Raw genomic sequence first — 15,710 nt, 5'->3', positions numbered from 1 at the left:
TTCCCATACCGGGAGTTGAACCCGGGCCACCTGGGTGAAAACCAGGAATCCTGACCGCTAGACCATATGGGACACATGTAGCTACACCAAAAATTCTTCACAGTTTTCATTCATTAAATAAGACGGGCCAGAAGAATCCCAATGAAAACTAGAAATCCAAACTTCCAAACCAAATGGAAAATCTGTGGAGGTCCCTGCCACTTATTATTTCTGAAATAGATTTATTTTTTCCCAGGCCCAATATGTTGGAAACATTCTGCATGATGAAAGCCGAAATGGTGGAATACAGGAATTATTCTCACACAGTGCTCCTGCGGGAAAAGCAGAAATCCGAGCAACTTGATCATGTGAAAAATGCCTCTGTTTTTTTTTGGTTTTTTTTCCCCAACAAATATCGTCCCCATGCTTAGTTGGCAGTTTTCCACATGAATGTTCACGCCAAATCGGTGGATTGCAAGGGGGGCGAGATTGCTCTCATGTTAAAAGTCGGAGCTCGTTCACTGGGTGAAGATCTCTTCCATTATATTGGAACTCAGTTGATGAAAGCTTTGCAGGTGGCAAAGTCTAAATGACGGAATTTAGTAATAAGAATAAGTAAAATTCCCATAACAGGAGTTCAACCAAGGCCACCAAGGTGAAAAGCGGGAATCATGACAAATTGAACAGATGGCATTTATTGAGATGTGACTTCAGTTTAATTTCAGAATTTTTCCTCACTTTATTTTAAGCCCATCGCTGCATGCATTGAGCTCATCTAACCAAAACTGGTGTACAGACCACTTTAACCAAATTTCTCACTTATGATTTGCTCTTCCTTTTATTTATCTTCTTGCCTGCCAGAAAAAAGACCAAGTACTCTCCTGCCTGTCTCTCTGATCACCTTGGCTGTCATGGTCCTGTCTTCTGAACGCTCCTCCTGTCCACCAACAGCCTGTCTCACCTCTTTCTGAGAAGCCACACAACACTCTTCCTGTCTCAGCTTCTACCACATGGTTCTTTGTTCTGCCTTTGTCTTATTATTCTCCCTCCGCTCCACCAAAGTCATTTTTCACACCATCATCCGATGCTGTTCCCTGCCACGACCTGACAGGTCACCTGCTTCAGATGACTTCTTCTGCGCAATATGTAATCCACCTGCGTGCACCCTATGTTCCTGCCCCTTCTGGAAGAAACTGTTCATGACAGCCATTTCCATCTTTTTTCACCAAGTCTAAAACCATCTGTCCATCATGTTTCTTAACCTAATGCTGGACTTTCCCTTTATTTCTTCATCACTCCTGCTTCTTTCACCAACATGTCCATTACAATCTCAACTAATCACAACTCTCTCTGTGTCTAAGATGCCCACAACAACTTCATCGAGTTCCTTCCAGGATTTCTGTTTCACCTCTTGGTCACATCCTACTTGTGGGGCACAGCGACTCATGACATTTATACACTCCATCTCCATGGCAATTGGGATGCGGTCAAATGAAAGGAGCAAGCTTGAACCGTGCAGGTACCACAAGATCACAAGTGTGTATGTGTGAAACTGCGTACTGGTCTCTCTGGCTCAGTGGATAAAGCATGAGACTATTAATCTCAGGGTCGTGGAATTGAACCCCATGTGGGGAGATAGACTTTCAGATCCAATGTTATCTATAATATAACTACATGACACTCAAATTTAAGTTTCAACCTCACCAATTCATTTGATAATCTCCAAGACATTCTCAAATATCTGCCCTTTAAAATAACCCTCCTCCATTTCGCTTCCCTTTGACACCATGGTAAACTCATCGAAATCTGTATTCGACGCACAGCAACTGAATTTACCCTGGCACCCTGCAGGTTTACGGTGCCAGGCGCGCACTGGGTTAAGGCGGTATAGCCAGTGAATATGGTTTAATTTAGATGAAAATATAAATCCATCCATCCATTTTCTTCACCGCTTATCCTCACGAGGGTCGTGGGGAGATCTTGAGCTAATCCCAGCTGTCATCGGGCAGTAGGCGGGGTACACCCTGAACTGGTTGCAGGGAACGTCAAGACAAACAGCTGCACTCACAATCACACCTAGGGGCAATTTTAGAGTGTCCGATTAATGTTGCAATTTTTGGAAAGTGGGAGGAGTGCCTGGAAGAAACCAATGCAGGCACGGGAAGAACATGCAAACTCCAAACAGCTGGGTCTGGGATTGAACCCGGAATCTCGGAACTGTGAATCCAATGCTTTACCAGCTGATCCACCGTGCCGCCCAAAACTTCAATTTGTTATGCAAAGTTTTAAAATGGAAGCACGCACCAACAAAAGAGTGCATGTAACTGAGAATTTGCATTGTATTGGTTTAGTGAGACAAGGTCAAACATCAGTCAATCCCAAACATTGTTCATGTTTACATACTTGTTAAAACCCATTCAATCACTAATATTTCCTGACCTGGAATCAAACGCAGGCAGCAACAGTGAGAGAAATTAATTCTAACCACTAGTCCATCAGGGAATGACTTGTGTGCTCGCGAGTGTCCATTTGCTGCATATCTGGCACGAGAAATGCCATGATTATGAAGGTGCATCTCCCAGGGTGAGTCGCAACCTTTGCAGTCTGATTGTGCTCATCCCTTTGAATTCATAAAATATGAGAATCTTGACTGTGCAGTCTCCTGATTTCATGTCAAAACCAAAGTTTGATGTCTTAATGTATTGTATTTGATAACTATTGACTTGTTAAAAATTTATTGATTGTGAAGTTTGCAAGAGTCTACTAATGTAAAATACTGCTTGAATGCATTATATTATATGTGGCTCTTTAAGTATGACATTGTTGAGCAGGACAGTTCTTTCGCGTGTACTGAATCTTTCGATTCAGTTCATTAAAAAGGTTCCTTCACCAAACTGTAAATTTTCACAAAATCATTCAAGTCCCACCTCATTGTTAATGATCCATCCGCGAACTTCACATTCACGGAAAGGTTACATGCGTTGTTGCCATGTAAAAGCTGGTTAGCATGGAGAGGCTGCACAATTGCGTTGACTGGCTCCGAGTGCATGCTCTATTGCCCACAATCCTTTGCGGCAAAGCACTTGACAAACCCGAGAAATAACGAAAAGGCTGAGCATCTGTACGTGATTCGATTGTCTTTATGCATTTAAAGCTGAGACTCTTGGAATGTATTTACTGTAGTTGAGGGGTTATCAATTGAATTATTATGAAAAAGTGGCACCTTTAATTTGATGTGCTAATCAGTCATCCACCGTGTTGCCTCAACTCAACTCATTCTTGTTCATTCAACATTTTAAATCTTTATTTTTTTTCAGGTGGCACCGTGGCATCGCTGCAAGTATTGGCCTCAAAGTTCCGAAGATCGGGGTTCAAATCCTGGCCCTACCTATATGGAATTTGCTTGTTCTTCCGGTGCCTGCGTGGGATTTTCCTGGCACTCCGATTTCCTCCATCATTCCAAAAAAACATGCATTCATTGGAGATTTTAAATTGCTCTGACCTGTGATTGTGAGTGACTGTTGTCCATCTCTGGCAACCAGTTCAGGGTGTATCCACCTCCTGCCCGATGACAGCTGGGATAGGCTCTGCTCCTCCCACGACGCTTGTGAAGATAAGTGGTTCAGAACATGGATGGATGGATTCAGAATCCTCATCAGTCATCCACCGTGTTGCCTCAACTCAACTCATTCTTGTTCATTCAACATTTTAAATCTCTGTCTGGTGAGGAGACAGATTCAAAACTAGATTGCACAGATCAGAAATTCTCACTGTTTGCAAGTTTGACTGCCTGAACAGGGACTTCAACCCTTGACCCTCAGATTAAAAGTCTGATGCTCTACCAACTGAGCCACTCAGGCCACATGTTACATCTTTTTCAATTTCAATTATTAGGATGTAAACACATAGCGGATTCCTTGACCACAATCCTCCTCCAAAATCCAAGCGTCCACTTCCCAGTGGCAGATAGGCAGATATATTTTTGCCTTATGAATGGAATGGAATGGAAACAACAACAACTCAAAGCTATGATGCTGTGCAATAGGAGGCAATGCAACCCAAAGATGACATTGTTTTTAAAAAATTGATGGTAAAATCCATTCATCCATCCATTTCACATACATACACATTTCCTCACGAGGGTGGAGAAAGTTCTGGAGTCAATCCCCGCAGTCCTTGAGGATGAGCATGCTCCATCCTGAACAGGTTGCTAGCCAATCGCAGGGCACATGGAGACAGACAACAGTCGCACTCACAATCACACCTTGGGGCAATTTAATGAATGTTTTTGGAATGTGGCAGGAATCCCGAGTGCCCAGAGAAAACCCACAGAAGCCAACGCTTTACAACTGCGCCACCATGCTGCCTCTTGTTGGTTTTCTGATACTGGATTAGTATCCTGTATGCACAACATATCAACCTTTCCCCTCATCATCATGTCAACCAACTCCTCAGCTTTTCCTCTTCTAGTCCCAACATTCAAAGTCCCTACACTCAGTTGGAGGGTCTGTGCATTCCTCATCTTTTTCTGCCGATGAATCCGCTTTCCTCCTCTTCTTTGTCTTCGACACACAGTAGCTGAATTTCCACCGACGCCCTGCAGGTTAACAGTGCCGGGGATGGGCATTGTTTACCCGGGCCACGACTTATCGGGTATGATATTCTTTAGATGAATGCTAATATTTGTTTGCTACAGTTTTATGACGGATGTCCTTCCAGACGTAACCCTCTGCATTTATCCGGGCTTGGGACCGGCCGACAGATTGCACTTGCTTGTGCCCCCGTAGGGCTGCATTGACAACATGAGACAGAACAACCTGAATTTCAAATTAGACCGTGATCGCATATCGTTTGAATATGACTCGAAACAATAGTGGAATATTGCCCTAGTAACTTCATTCGGTTGTGTGGCGTTCTCCTTTTCGAAAAGAGCTTCCGTGTCAAAAGGGGCGTGTTCGTCTCCCATAGTAGGGTGCACTGTGTGTTTTCATTGGTGAATGTCTGGGTGATGTCACGAACAGAGGATCCAGCCAATATGGCGACCACTTGGATGTCGTAGAATGACACTTTTGCAACTTTGCGCAGGAATGACACGCTCTCTGCTCACATTTAGTTTTACGTATAGACATTGAAGTCAATAATGTTATATGTATTTTTCATTACAATGTTTATTTTAGGATTCTTTATTGGGATGACAAACCTTTAAAGATATCAGACATAACCTGAATTTCATATTTCAGCCTTATCACTTAATTTTATAATCTTTTCACTTTCAAGACGTTCTCAAATATTCTTCCTTTCAAGCAACCCCTTCTCCTACTCCATTTCTCTTCCCATCTACATACACCATGTTCAATTAGTCACAAGCCGTGTTCGAGCTACAGTACTTGAATTTTCAGGTTTACAGTGGACGGCTTGGATGTGGTAACACAGGAGACCATGCGGTATGGATGAAAACATACTTGTTTGGCTGAGTTTTAAACTTGTCACCTTCACTGACATTGTGCTCTGCATTCATCCTGCTGTGTGACCAGTCAACCATTTACACTGAATTGGTCTAGAACCAAATGAGATTCCCTGACCGGGAATGTGTGATTTACACTGAATTGGTCTAGAACCAAACGAGATTCCCTGACCGGGAATCGAACCCGGGCCACAGCAGTGAGAGTGCTGAATCCTAACCACTAGACCATCAGGGACTTCTGTAAGTTACATGCTCCAGCATAACTCTGAACCATGTGAGGATAAGTTACACTTGCAATGCAAGAATTGTTGATTCTTGTTGTCTCCGAGACCTGATTTTGTGAATTACACTTTCAAAAAGTCATGCATACTTGTGTATGGGACAAATTATTTGAGATGTGAAAATAAGCAGGTTTAGTTTGAAAAGAACGACCAAACCCTCAAATTGGGGGTGTGTAGGGTAGGACTTTATGGCATTTTATCACTTTTATTTGTGTTTTAAGCACAGAACTCCAAAAATCCAACAACTCGATCGTATCAGCTTTGTTTGTCAGAGATCAAAGCTATTCAAAGTCTCAGGAGACCTTAACTCTCTGATTAAACCCCACTGTTTCATAGTGTGCTTAGGATCCAAATGACTGTGTCAGTGTCACACACAGGGCCCAAATCTGAACCATCCAACCATTTTCTCTGGTGCTTATCCTCACCAGGGTTGCGGGAGTGCTGGAGCCTTTCTCAGCTGTTAACGGGCAGGAGGCAAGGTACTACCTGGACAAGTTGCCAGCAAATTAGAGGGCACAGGGAGACAGACAACCAATCGCACTCACAATCACACCTCAGGACAATTCAGAGTGTCCAATTAATGCATGTTTTTAGAAGATGGTGTGCCTGGAGAAAAGCCACGCAGGCACAGGGAGAACATGCAAACTCCACACAGGGAGGGCCGGGATTTAACCTGGGTCCTCAGAACTGTGAGACCAACGCTTTCCAGATGCACCACCATGCCACCCAAATTCTGAACCACCCTGGCATCGCTTTTGGCCTTTTGGCTAAGATTGTGGTGGCCTCCTGCCTACCTGAGTCCCAAACCGGAAATGGGAGTGGATTCCATTTATTTTAGGAGGTTACAAGATGTGTTTTGGAGCGGAATTGCTTTTTGATTGTATTTATTTCTTGTTTTAGGTAGAGTCAGCAAAGGTAAGTAGTTTTATTGTCTGTATGCGGTTAACACATGAGACTATGCGGTATGGATGAAAACTTATATTTGTTTGGCAAATTTCGTTCCAAACATTTGTTCATACTTGGCAACAACCAAACAACATTCCCTGACCGGGAAACAAACCCAGGCCACAGCAGTGAGAGTGCTGAATCCTCACCACGAGATCATCAGGGACTTCAGATGGTTTTATGCTCCAGCATGCCTGTGAACCATGTGAGCATAAGCGGTACAACTGCTGAATGGATAAAGCATTGCAAGAATTGTCGATTGTTGTTGTGTCTGTGACCTGATTTTGTGAATAACACTTTCAAAAAATCATGCATAGTTACTGCACATATTATTTGATATGTGAACAGATGAGCGGGTTGAGTTTGAAAAGAATGACCAAACCCTCAAAGTGTGGGTGTGTAGGGGTGTAATTAATAGCATTTTCTTCCAGGGATTTTCTTTGTTTTTAAGAACAGAAGTCTAAAAATACAACAACTAGATCGTATCAGTTTGTCAGAGATCAAAGCTATTCAAAGTCGCAACAGACCTTAACTCTCTGATTAAACCCCCACATTTTCTTGGTGTTGCTTGGGGTTCATATGACTGTGTCATATTGTCACACACAGGGCAAATTCTGAGCCATTCATCCAATTTCTGAGCTGCTTATCCTCACAAGGGTTGCGGGAGTGCTGGAGCCTTTCAAAGCTGTCAACGGGCAGGAGGCGATGAACACCTTGAACTGATTGCCAGCCAATCACAGGGCACATGGGAACAAACAACGGTACTCGCAATCACACTTAGGGGCAATTTAGAGTGTCCAATTCATGTTGCATGTTTTTGGGATATGGGAGGAAAACGTAGTGCCCAGAGAAAAGCCACAAACTCCACACAGGGAGGGCTGGGATTGAACCTGGGTCTTCAGGACTGAGGCCAACGCTTTCCAGAACCACCCTCCCACATTTGTGGAAGGGCTGTAATTCGCCTCCTCTGCGACGATGGCGGCAAAGTCCCACTGTCAGTTGAAAAGCAGGAAACAGAAAGTCATTGACAAGGCAGGGCCGTTGATTTCAAAATGTTTCAGCAAATGACTCTTCAGCTTGCACACCACGATATTATACAAAAACAACTGAATATTATTCCAGTCCCATGGTGGAGCAGCTGGTTCAAGCATTGGCATCCCAGTTCTGAGCTCCAGGGTTCAAACCACAGCCCCACCTGTGTGGAGTTTGCATGTTCTCCACGTGCCTGCGTGGGTTTTCTCTGGGCACTCTGGTTTCCTCCCACATCCCAAAAACATTAATTGGAGACCCTAAATCAGGGGCCCCCAATCTTTTTTACCCAAAGAACTACTTTTGAAGCAGCCAGCCTCTTGCGATCTTCCGACGGGGGTGGGGGAGGGATGTTGTAAATAGGAGACGAGCTTGCTGGAGCTCACCTTAATGTGTGTCCGATTGATGTATCGGGCACTCCTGAATCAAGTGACGAGATGATGTCTGATGTCTTTTTTTTTTTTCCTTTGAGACACACTGTCACACAATCGACCAAAACTGCCTCGGCATCGGCTGGTCAACTGGTCAGTCGCGATCGATACATTGAGCACCCCTGCCCTAAATTGACCCTCAGTGTGATTGTGAGTGTGGCTGTTGTTAGTCTCTCTGTGGCCTGCAATTGGCTGGCAACCCGTTCAGGGTGTACCCTGCTGCCTGCTCGTTGATTGCTGAGACCTTGATGAGGATAAGTGAAATGAAATCAATGGATTGACAAATTAATAATTACTTTCTTTTGTTGATTAAGATTAAATTAAAGGCTCAAGAAAAACATGAGAATTGGATTGACGTGGACCACTTGACCAAAAGTTGTCATGATCCTGCCGCTCCCGCCCGGGCTGTGCGGGTGTCCGCGGTTGCTCTGATTGGGAGTTGCACACCTGCGCCGCATGCAGCCTGATTATGCTGTGTATTTATATGTCCCCGATGACAACTGGTCTGGGCCAGTTCGTTGAGCTTCATGTCCCGTTCCAGCACTCTCGTGTCCCTGATCGACAACCTGTGTGTACCGACCTTCGCCCGGTCTCCAACCTTGTAAGCCTGACTCCTTTGATACTTCTGCCTGCCTTGATCGTTCTCCTGTGTACCGACTCCTGCCTGCCTTCTCTCTTCGCCCGACGTCCCAACTACCGCTGCTGCCCCGGACTGCCTGCTCGATCCCTGACCTCGGCATATAATAAACGTTTCTCCTTGAACTACCTTGCATCGTCCAAGTCCTGCATTTGGGTCCTACCCCCGTTCTGATGTTTCGTGACAAAGTCACGAGTATCTGGCAATATTTTGATGTAAACATTGAAAATTAACACAGTTGACATTCAAGCTAAACGATTCACAATTGTCATTTGCCATGTCCATCTGTGAGACGTTTATCATTAATTTATATGTACCACGGCTAATTTGAATTGTCAGCGAGAGAATGAGGTCCTCTCTCCTGGAATTTCGTTGCCATCACTTTTGACCTATAATTGGCTAAGATTGTGGTTGCCTCCTGCCTATCTGAGTCCCAAACCTGAAGTGGGGTGTTTTCAATTTATTTTAGGAGCTTCCAAGGTGTGTTTTGTACCGGAATTGTTTTTTTTTTTTATTGTATTTATTTCTTGTTTTCGGTAGAGTCAGCAAAGGGAAGTGGTTTTATTGTCTCTCTCTGCTTCTTTTTAAATTGTGCTGCCTTTGACATGTCGGCAGTCAATGCCGGCACGGGAAGGCTCAACAGTCAAGTACACACATGGAGACTGCAATGTACATTTCCTCATATGTACATATACACATAATACACTATGTAGGTATATCCCTGTAACATAATTAGCTGATTCTGATTATTCCCTCTGATTATCTTCTTATCAGAGAAACACACTTCCACTGCAATATTTATCTATTCTGACCACCCATGATGAAACCAGTGTTTTTATCAGGATCATATTTTCAGAGCTCTTGCTGGTACTGGTGTAGCTTAGTGGTTACTTCTGATGGAAACAATTTGACTGCAGAATTTCTCCCTTCTCAATTCCTTCAATGGGATCAAACCATGGGTGCAGTCCAGTGCTATTTTAAAAAATAAATACATGTATCTTCAGGCTATCCTCGTTAGTTTGTGCAACACCTTTTGCAGTTTCAGTGCTCTGCGGGATTTTATTTAGCAGGAAAAAAAAAGAAAAATACATCCAGATTGGCATATTAGGGAAAGACACGTTGATACAAAGCGTGTGATTGGCTCCCGGCGTGACATCGACCAATGAGAGCATGAGTGGCTTTATCCCGTGAGGTCATTGGTTGCGCATCATCGAAGCTTCACCCAGCAATTTCCCTTGTCCCACTCATTTCCTTGTTTTGCCTGTTGCCTCGTGCATGCTATTGACTGTCTCAGAGATGTACTGTATGTCAGTGTTGTGTTCGTGATAACCTTTTTTTTTTATTTTTTTTTTTTAGTGGAAACATTTTTTCATGATGTCGTTACAATACCACCTCAGCGTTGTGCCACACCGAAAGCTTCCTTCGCAGCGCCCATGTCGTAGTAACTCCGTGGGCACTTTTATCCTCTTAGGAATCTAGCCGGGGGAATGGGCTTCTATTTGGGAGCACTTTTATCCTTTTGGGGATCCAGCGGGAGGAATCAACAACTTTGTTCAGTAAATGGCACGGGCACTGTGGTACCATTTGGTATGTCCTCCGGGGCTCCGGACAGGGCACTTTTCTCCTTGTTGGACCCTGCATTGTGCTTCGGTCCCTCGAAATTGAGGGGTTTTGGCCAGAAAAGACTGGATCAAGGTATAACTGTCCTCCAAAAGGCCACTGAACGACATAGCGCTCAAACCTTTCATTGGTCTTGAAAGATAACCCTGAGATTAAGAATCTCATGCTCTACCAACTGAGCGAGCTGGATTTCCTGCTGAGAAAACTTTATTGGCCTTCAAAGAGAAAAAAAGTTTGTTTTTCTCAAAGATGAAAACATCAGTTACACCATCAGCACTGTTGGTTTAATTGTACATAAAGTTATTTCATATTACCTCTCTTGTGTTGGTTTTTGTGCTTTATGCTGTATGTGCTGAAAGAATGTGATGCAATCAAGAGAGGCACTTTGGTGGGATGGCGTGGACATCACAACGATGAGGAACATTCTGTGGTCTGCGAGAGAAGATATCACGTGTTTGCTTTGTTGGTCACTTTCTGTGCTGCAATAAAAGTATCTTTGTTTAACTAGACACTTGTACAAGACAACAACAAAATTCACAGAAATCACATGTGTCATAATGAGAATTGAACTCACGACGCTTGGCTGACAAGTCCAAAAATTGAGAATAGCCTCCACCCTCTCCGTCAGACCTCACAATGCATCGCAATGGTTCAAAATGGGATTGTGTGGAGATCTAAATTTGGAGAGTAAGACAGAGTAATGTGGCAGGTTTCATGATGAGTACCAACAAAAAGCAACGTTCCTAAGTTTGGAATCACTTTGATGTCATACAACCAAATAATGTTTAATGCAGTATTTGGCAGATGTACAATCTGTTCATAATTAAATTGTATTTTTCATATTTTAAATAGGTCGAAGAATAACAATTGCCTGTCGGCATGGTGTTTGATTTGCACACGAAAGTTGTCTTCGGGTTCGGCTTAGGTTAACCCAATAAAACGTCATAAATGCTGAGATATTTGTGTGCTGGACATGATGACATGCATCCCGAGCCTGTCCGGACTGGAAATCCTGGCAGTAAGCTATGTGTGTGTATGTTGTGTGTCTTTAGTAGAAAGTAAATTGAGGAAGTGGCCAGTGAGAAAACTGGTTTCTATTTCTTACTAAAAAAAAAATGGCAAATCAGCACCACTTAGCAGAGGATGGCTTCAATCCATCAACCTCTGGGTTCTGCGGAGCCACTCTGCTGTACACGGATCCATACCTGTCAACTTTTCAGAGCGCCAACCTGTAAAAACTACCAAAAAAAAAATCCTTATAGAGAGCAAAAAAATCCTTATAACATAACAAAGCAAATTATGTCAAAATAACAGAGGGAAAAAAAACTAAAATAAATACAATCAAAAAGTTTTTCAATGATTTTTATTGTAGATTTCCATCATGATAACATCTGAAGTTAATGTCTAATTCTACTCAGTAGAATGACCAAAAAGATGTTTTCTATCAGTCAGGCTACAATACCTCAGATATTTGTAAGAGAGATTCACCAAAGAGAATCAGTGATTTGAAAAGAAAAATGTTGTGAAAGATTACATATCTACTGAATGCCGATGATCAATTCCTTATTTTTAGTGAATAAGGAAGGAGCTGATCTGTATGATAAGGCTAACAATAAGCTATAAATGAGCTCATTGACATCAGCTATTGTTCCTATGAAGCCAATCTCAATCTTAGTAAATGGAACGTCTATCTTGACATTCATATAACATCCTTGTGGTGAAAACACAGCATTCAATTATATTATTGTCAGCTGTTATAAAAACACGACCATGAGCTAGAATGCTAGCAAGAGAGCTACAATGTCAGCGACAACAATCCCATGTATATGTAATGAGGCCCAGGCGGCTACGAGCTAAGTCAAATAAAGTCCCCGCATAGCTCCTTTCTCGATAGGTCAGCATCACCAAGAGCGTATCCTTAACGATTTGATCGATTGTGACAGGTAGCTGAGAGCCGGCCAGCAGCTCCTTGGTCACAGTCTCCATGTTTGCTGTTTTGAGGTGTCCACCTCGACGGTGCTCGATCCGGTAATATTTTGCTGATTTAATCAACATTTGCCACTGAGCTTAACATCATGCCTGCCGCGACTAAAAATCTTTCATGCAGTCTACGTTTGGAATTCCCCAGCTTTGGGTTTTCCCCACAATAGAGTCGACTAGTGGCATTCTGGGCAAAAGCAAACGAAAATTTTAAGAATCCGTATGATTTGTGAAATACAGCCAGATACGTAAGATTCACCACAAAATCCGTATGAACTACGGCTAAACCGGACGAGTTGACAGGTATGCGGATCTTGCTTTATGCTCGGGAGAGAATGTTCAGTGAAAAAAAAAGAGATTTGATCTGATACAGCTTGGAAAATGGCAACACAACTTTATGTACCTTAATCAGCACGAACATATGCAGTTGTAGGTCACTATGCCGACGTTCCCTCGAATCATGTTCTAAATCACGGGTGCTCAGTGTGTCGATCAGTTGAGGCAGTTTTGGTCGATTGCCAGCCTGACGCAGCACACGAAACTTTCTCTTACAATGACCTGTTTCTCGGCCACACACTCTCCTGCCTAGTTTACCTGACAACAGCCCCCTCCACTCTTAAAGGGGTACACTCAAAATACCAAATGTTACAGTACTTACGCAGCCCAATCAATGTGGTTTATAATGACAGCGTCCTTATGCACCGGCGACCACCGGGCACCCCTGCTGAACGCTGTCATGTTTGGATCTGCATTGTTGCATTTAACTTATCGGCTGATTGGTGTGAGCTGGACGACTGCGTTCAGCAGGTTTCAATCCGAAATGTTCCATCATTGTGGTGGCATAAGATAAGATAAGATGTTCTGTGAATCCCATTTTTTAAAGTCTTTCTCATCGTGAAAAATATTTTACAGTAAATGCGTGTTCTCATTCCCTCAATTCACTTACAACTGGGAAAAAAAATCCTCTTTTCAATGATCTGTCAATTTCAAATCCCTGTGTAAGTACCCAGAAAGGTGCCACTCCACTTCAGCCCACATGACAAAATAATGACATTGAGGGAAACATTTTCAAGGGAGTGAATACTTTACGGGGAGAACCGTATGTGACATATCCATGAAAATTTTCCGACAGCGCAACGTGACACATCATCTTCCCTGCTTGCTGTAAATCAACATACTTGTGTGCTGTTGTTAAAATGTGTTTGCCCGCATCAACCAATGTTAGAGATGCTTTAGAACACTAAAATTGAGAGGACGCCGGCATCGTTACTTACAATTGTGTATGTTAGCGCTTATGAAGGCACATGAAGTTTTGTTGCCATTTTTCAAGCAGTATCGTATTGAAAAAAATCCCCCCCCCAAAAAAAAAAAAATTCAATGAGCATTCACTCCTAAGTACGACTAAGCCGCGTCTATAGCGGAGCAGCACAGCGGAAGCGTGCTGGGGCCATAATCCAGAGGTCGATGGATCGAAACCATCCTCTGCTATCAGAACCTGATTTCCCCTTCTTTGTGCATAACAGTGGACAAAAAACCTTGTCTCCTCTTTGGTCGTGGGCCACTTCTCCTGCACATGCTTAACACACACATATATGTGACTGCCAGTTCAGGATTTCCAGTCTGGACAGGGACCCTGGTTGGCTGGCTCTCCACTTCATCTTGGCTCGCATGCAAATGTCTTGGCATATATGGAATAAGTCAACTTCTGTGTGTGTGGAGCAAACACCACGCCAATGAGAAATTGTTAATCAACAACCCATTTAAAGATGAAAAACAACAATTCAGTTATGAACACATGATACATCTGTCAAATATTGCATGAAACATTATTTGGTTTGTATGGGATCAAAGTGATCCCAAATTTAAGAATGACACTTTTTGTTGGTAATGGCTGCAGCCATTTGGAGCACAGCCACAGGATGGGGGTCTGTGTCTCCATACCAGTAAGTTTCTGGAGTTCCAGATGGCATCTGTGAAGGTGTCAACGGTGAGCCAGTGCCTCTCAAACTCCTCCTTTGTATGGCTTGACTGGCTCACCCCACAGATCACAAATTGCTCATTAAGGACCTGCCTTGATGGTAAGTCTGGGAATTGAAGGTGGCTGGCTGTCGCCCACAGGTCTACGACAGAACTGCACTCCCAGAAGAGATTACTCACTGACTCAGGGGCGTCACAACCTAGTCGGGGTCATGTCGAGTGCGCTGACATACCTCGGGAGTGCATCACGGCCCTGACAAGGAGGACTTCATGGGCAGCCATCATGACAGGTCCCCCAATGAAACATTTACCTGGCTTTTGTAGGATGTTAGTAGATCAAAAGCCCCAAAAAGTACAGTGAAGCGGATCTCTGTGGCGCAATTGCTTATTGCGTTGGGCTGTTAACTGAGGGGTTGGTAGTTCGAGCCCACCCAGGGATGTTTCCAAAATGTAACGTTCGCCTGCCTTTTGTTGGATTTTAATAGCTCAAAAGCCCCAAAAAGTACAGTTAAGCGCATCTCTGTGGTGCAATTGCTTATTGCGTTGCGCTGTTAACTGAGGGGTTGGTGGTTTGAGCCAACTTCGGGACGATTCCCCAAGTGTAAAAGCTAAACTGTCAATTTACCTCTCCATTGTTACCCTCACCTCACAAAAGAGATAAAACAGATGAGAGATAAAAGAGATGAGAGAGGAAACAATTGTCATCACTCAACTTTATATAGTGTTCCCTTGTAATTTGCGAGGGTTGCACTTCTTTTATGTCCCCACTACAATTATTTCTATGCAGCTTGAACTTTTTTTTTTTTCATCGCGACCTGACGCCGGAGGCAGGTGGCAACAAAGCAAAAAATCTACTCATTTCAGAAACTGATCTGGTTCAGTTCCTTTACTAAAAAGATTCTTTCTTCAGAACATCCAACATAAAATGAATCCTCTACGAAATAGCATAGTCATCTGACGGATGGGGCGAAAGCTTTTCCCCTCAGGCAAAATCCGGAGGCTCCATAGCTCAGTGGTTAGAGCATTGGTCTAGTCAACAAGGGATTGAGAGTTAGATTCTCACTGGAGCCTCTAAATAACATGAGCTACAAATTCTGCTTTGGTCAAGCACATAATGAAAAGTTTGATTGGTTCCCCTGCATGGTGGCTCAAAAACCACCTTCTCCTTTTGGCTTTCTGTTCAGCTTGTATGTTTGTTGTTAAGAAAAATGTCAATTATCTCAAGTGTTCGAGCGCCTCTTGAGCATGTGGAATCAATTCCTCTATTCTCCATTTGACTTCATTTTGTCTGGTGACTTTTTTTACTCTTGTTGTGTATTTTGGCACTATGTGAGATAAGTATGTGTATGATATAAGATAAAAAACCG

At 43.2% G+C, this 15,710-nt stretch overlaps 3 non-coding genes across 3 annotated transcripts; all 3 read right to left on the bottom strand.

The window, feature by feature from the left end:
* On the bottom strand, nucleotides 1–72 carry trnae-uuc (transfer RNA glutamic acid (anticodon UUC)). Its single transcript has one exon. It is a non-coding gene; the product is annotated as a tRNA-Glu (tRNA).
* A 3,694-nt stretch (nucleotides 73–3,766) lies between these two features.
* On the bottom strand, nucleotides 3,767–3,839 carry trnak-uuu (transfer RNA lysine (anticodon UUU)). The gene has a single exon. It is a non-coding gene; the product is annotated as a tRNA-Lys (tRNA).
* Nucleotides 3,840–5,606: 1,767 nt separating this feature from the next.
* On the bottom strand, nucleotides 5,607–5,678 carry trnae-cuc (transfer RNA glutamic acid (anticodon CUC)). Its single transcript has one exon. It is a non-coding gene; the product is annotated as a tRNA-Glu (tRNA).
* Nucleotides 5,679–15,710: the final 10,032 nt, after the last annotated feature.

Source organism: Syngnathoides biaculeatus, chromosome 18 (assembly GCF_019802595.1).
Source record: "Syngnathoides biaculeatus isolate LvHL_M chromosome 18, ASM1980259v1, whole genome shotgun sequence".
Lineage (NCBI taxonomy): Eukaryota > Metazoa > Chordata > Actinopteri > Syngnathiformes > Syngnathidae > Syngnathoides > Syngnathoides biaculeatus.
The sequence above is the reverse complement of the archived record's forward strand: the minus strand, read 5'-3'. Positions and strand labels throughout refer to the sequence as shown.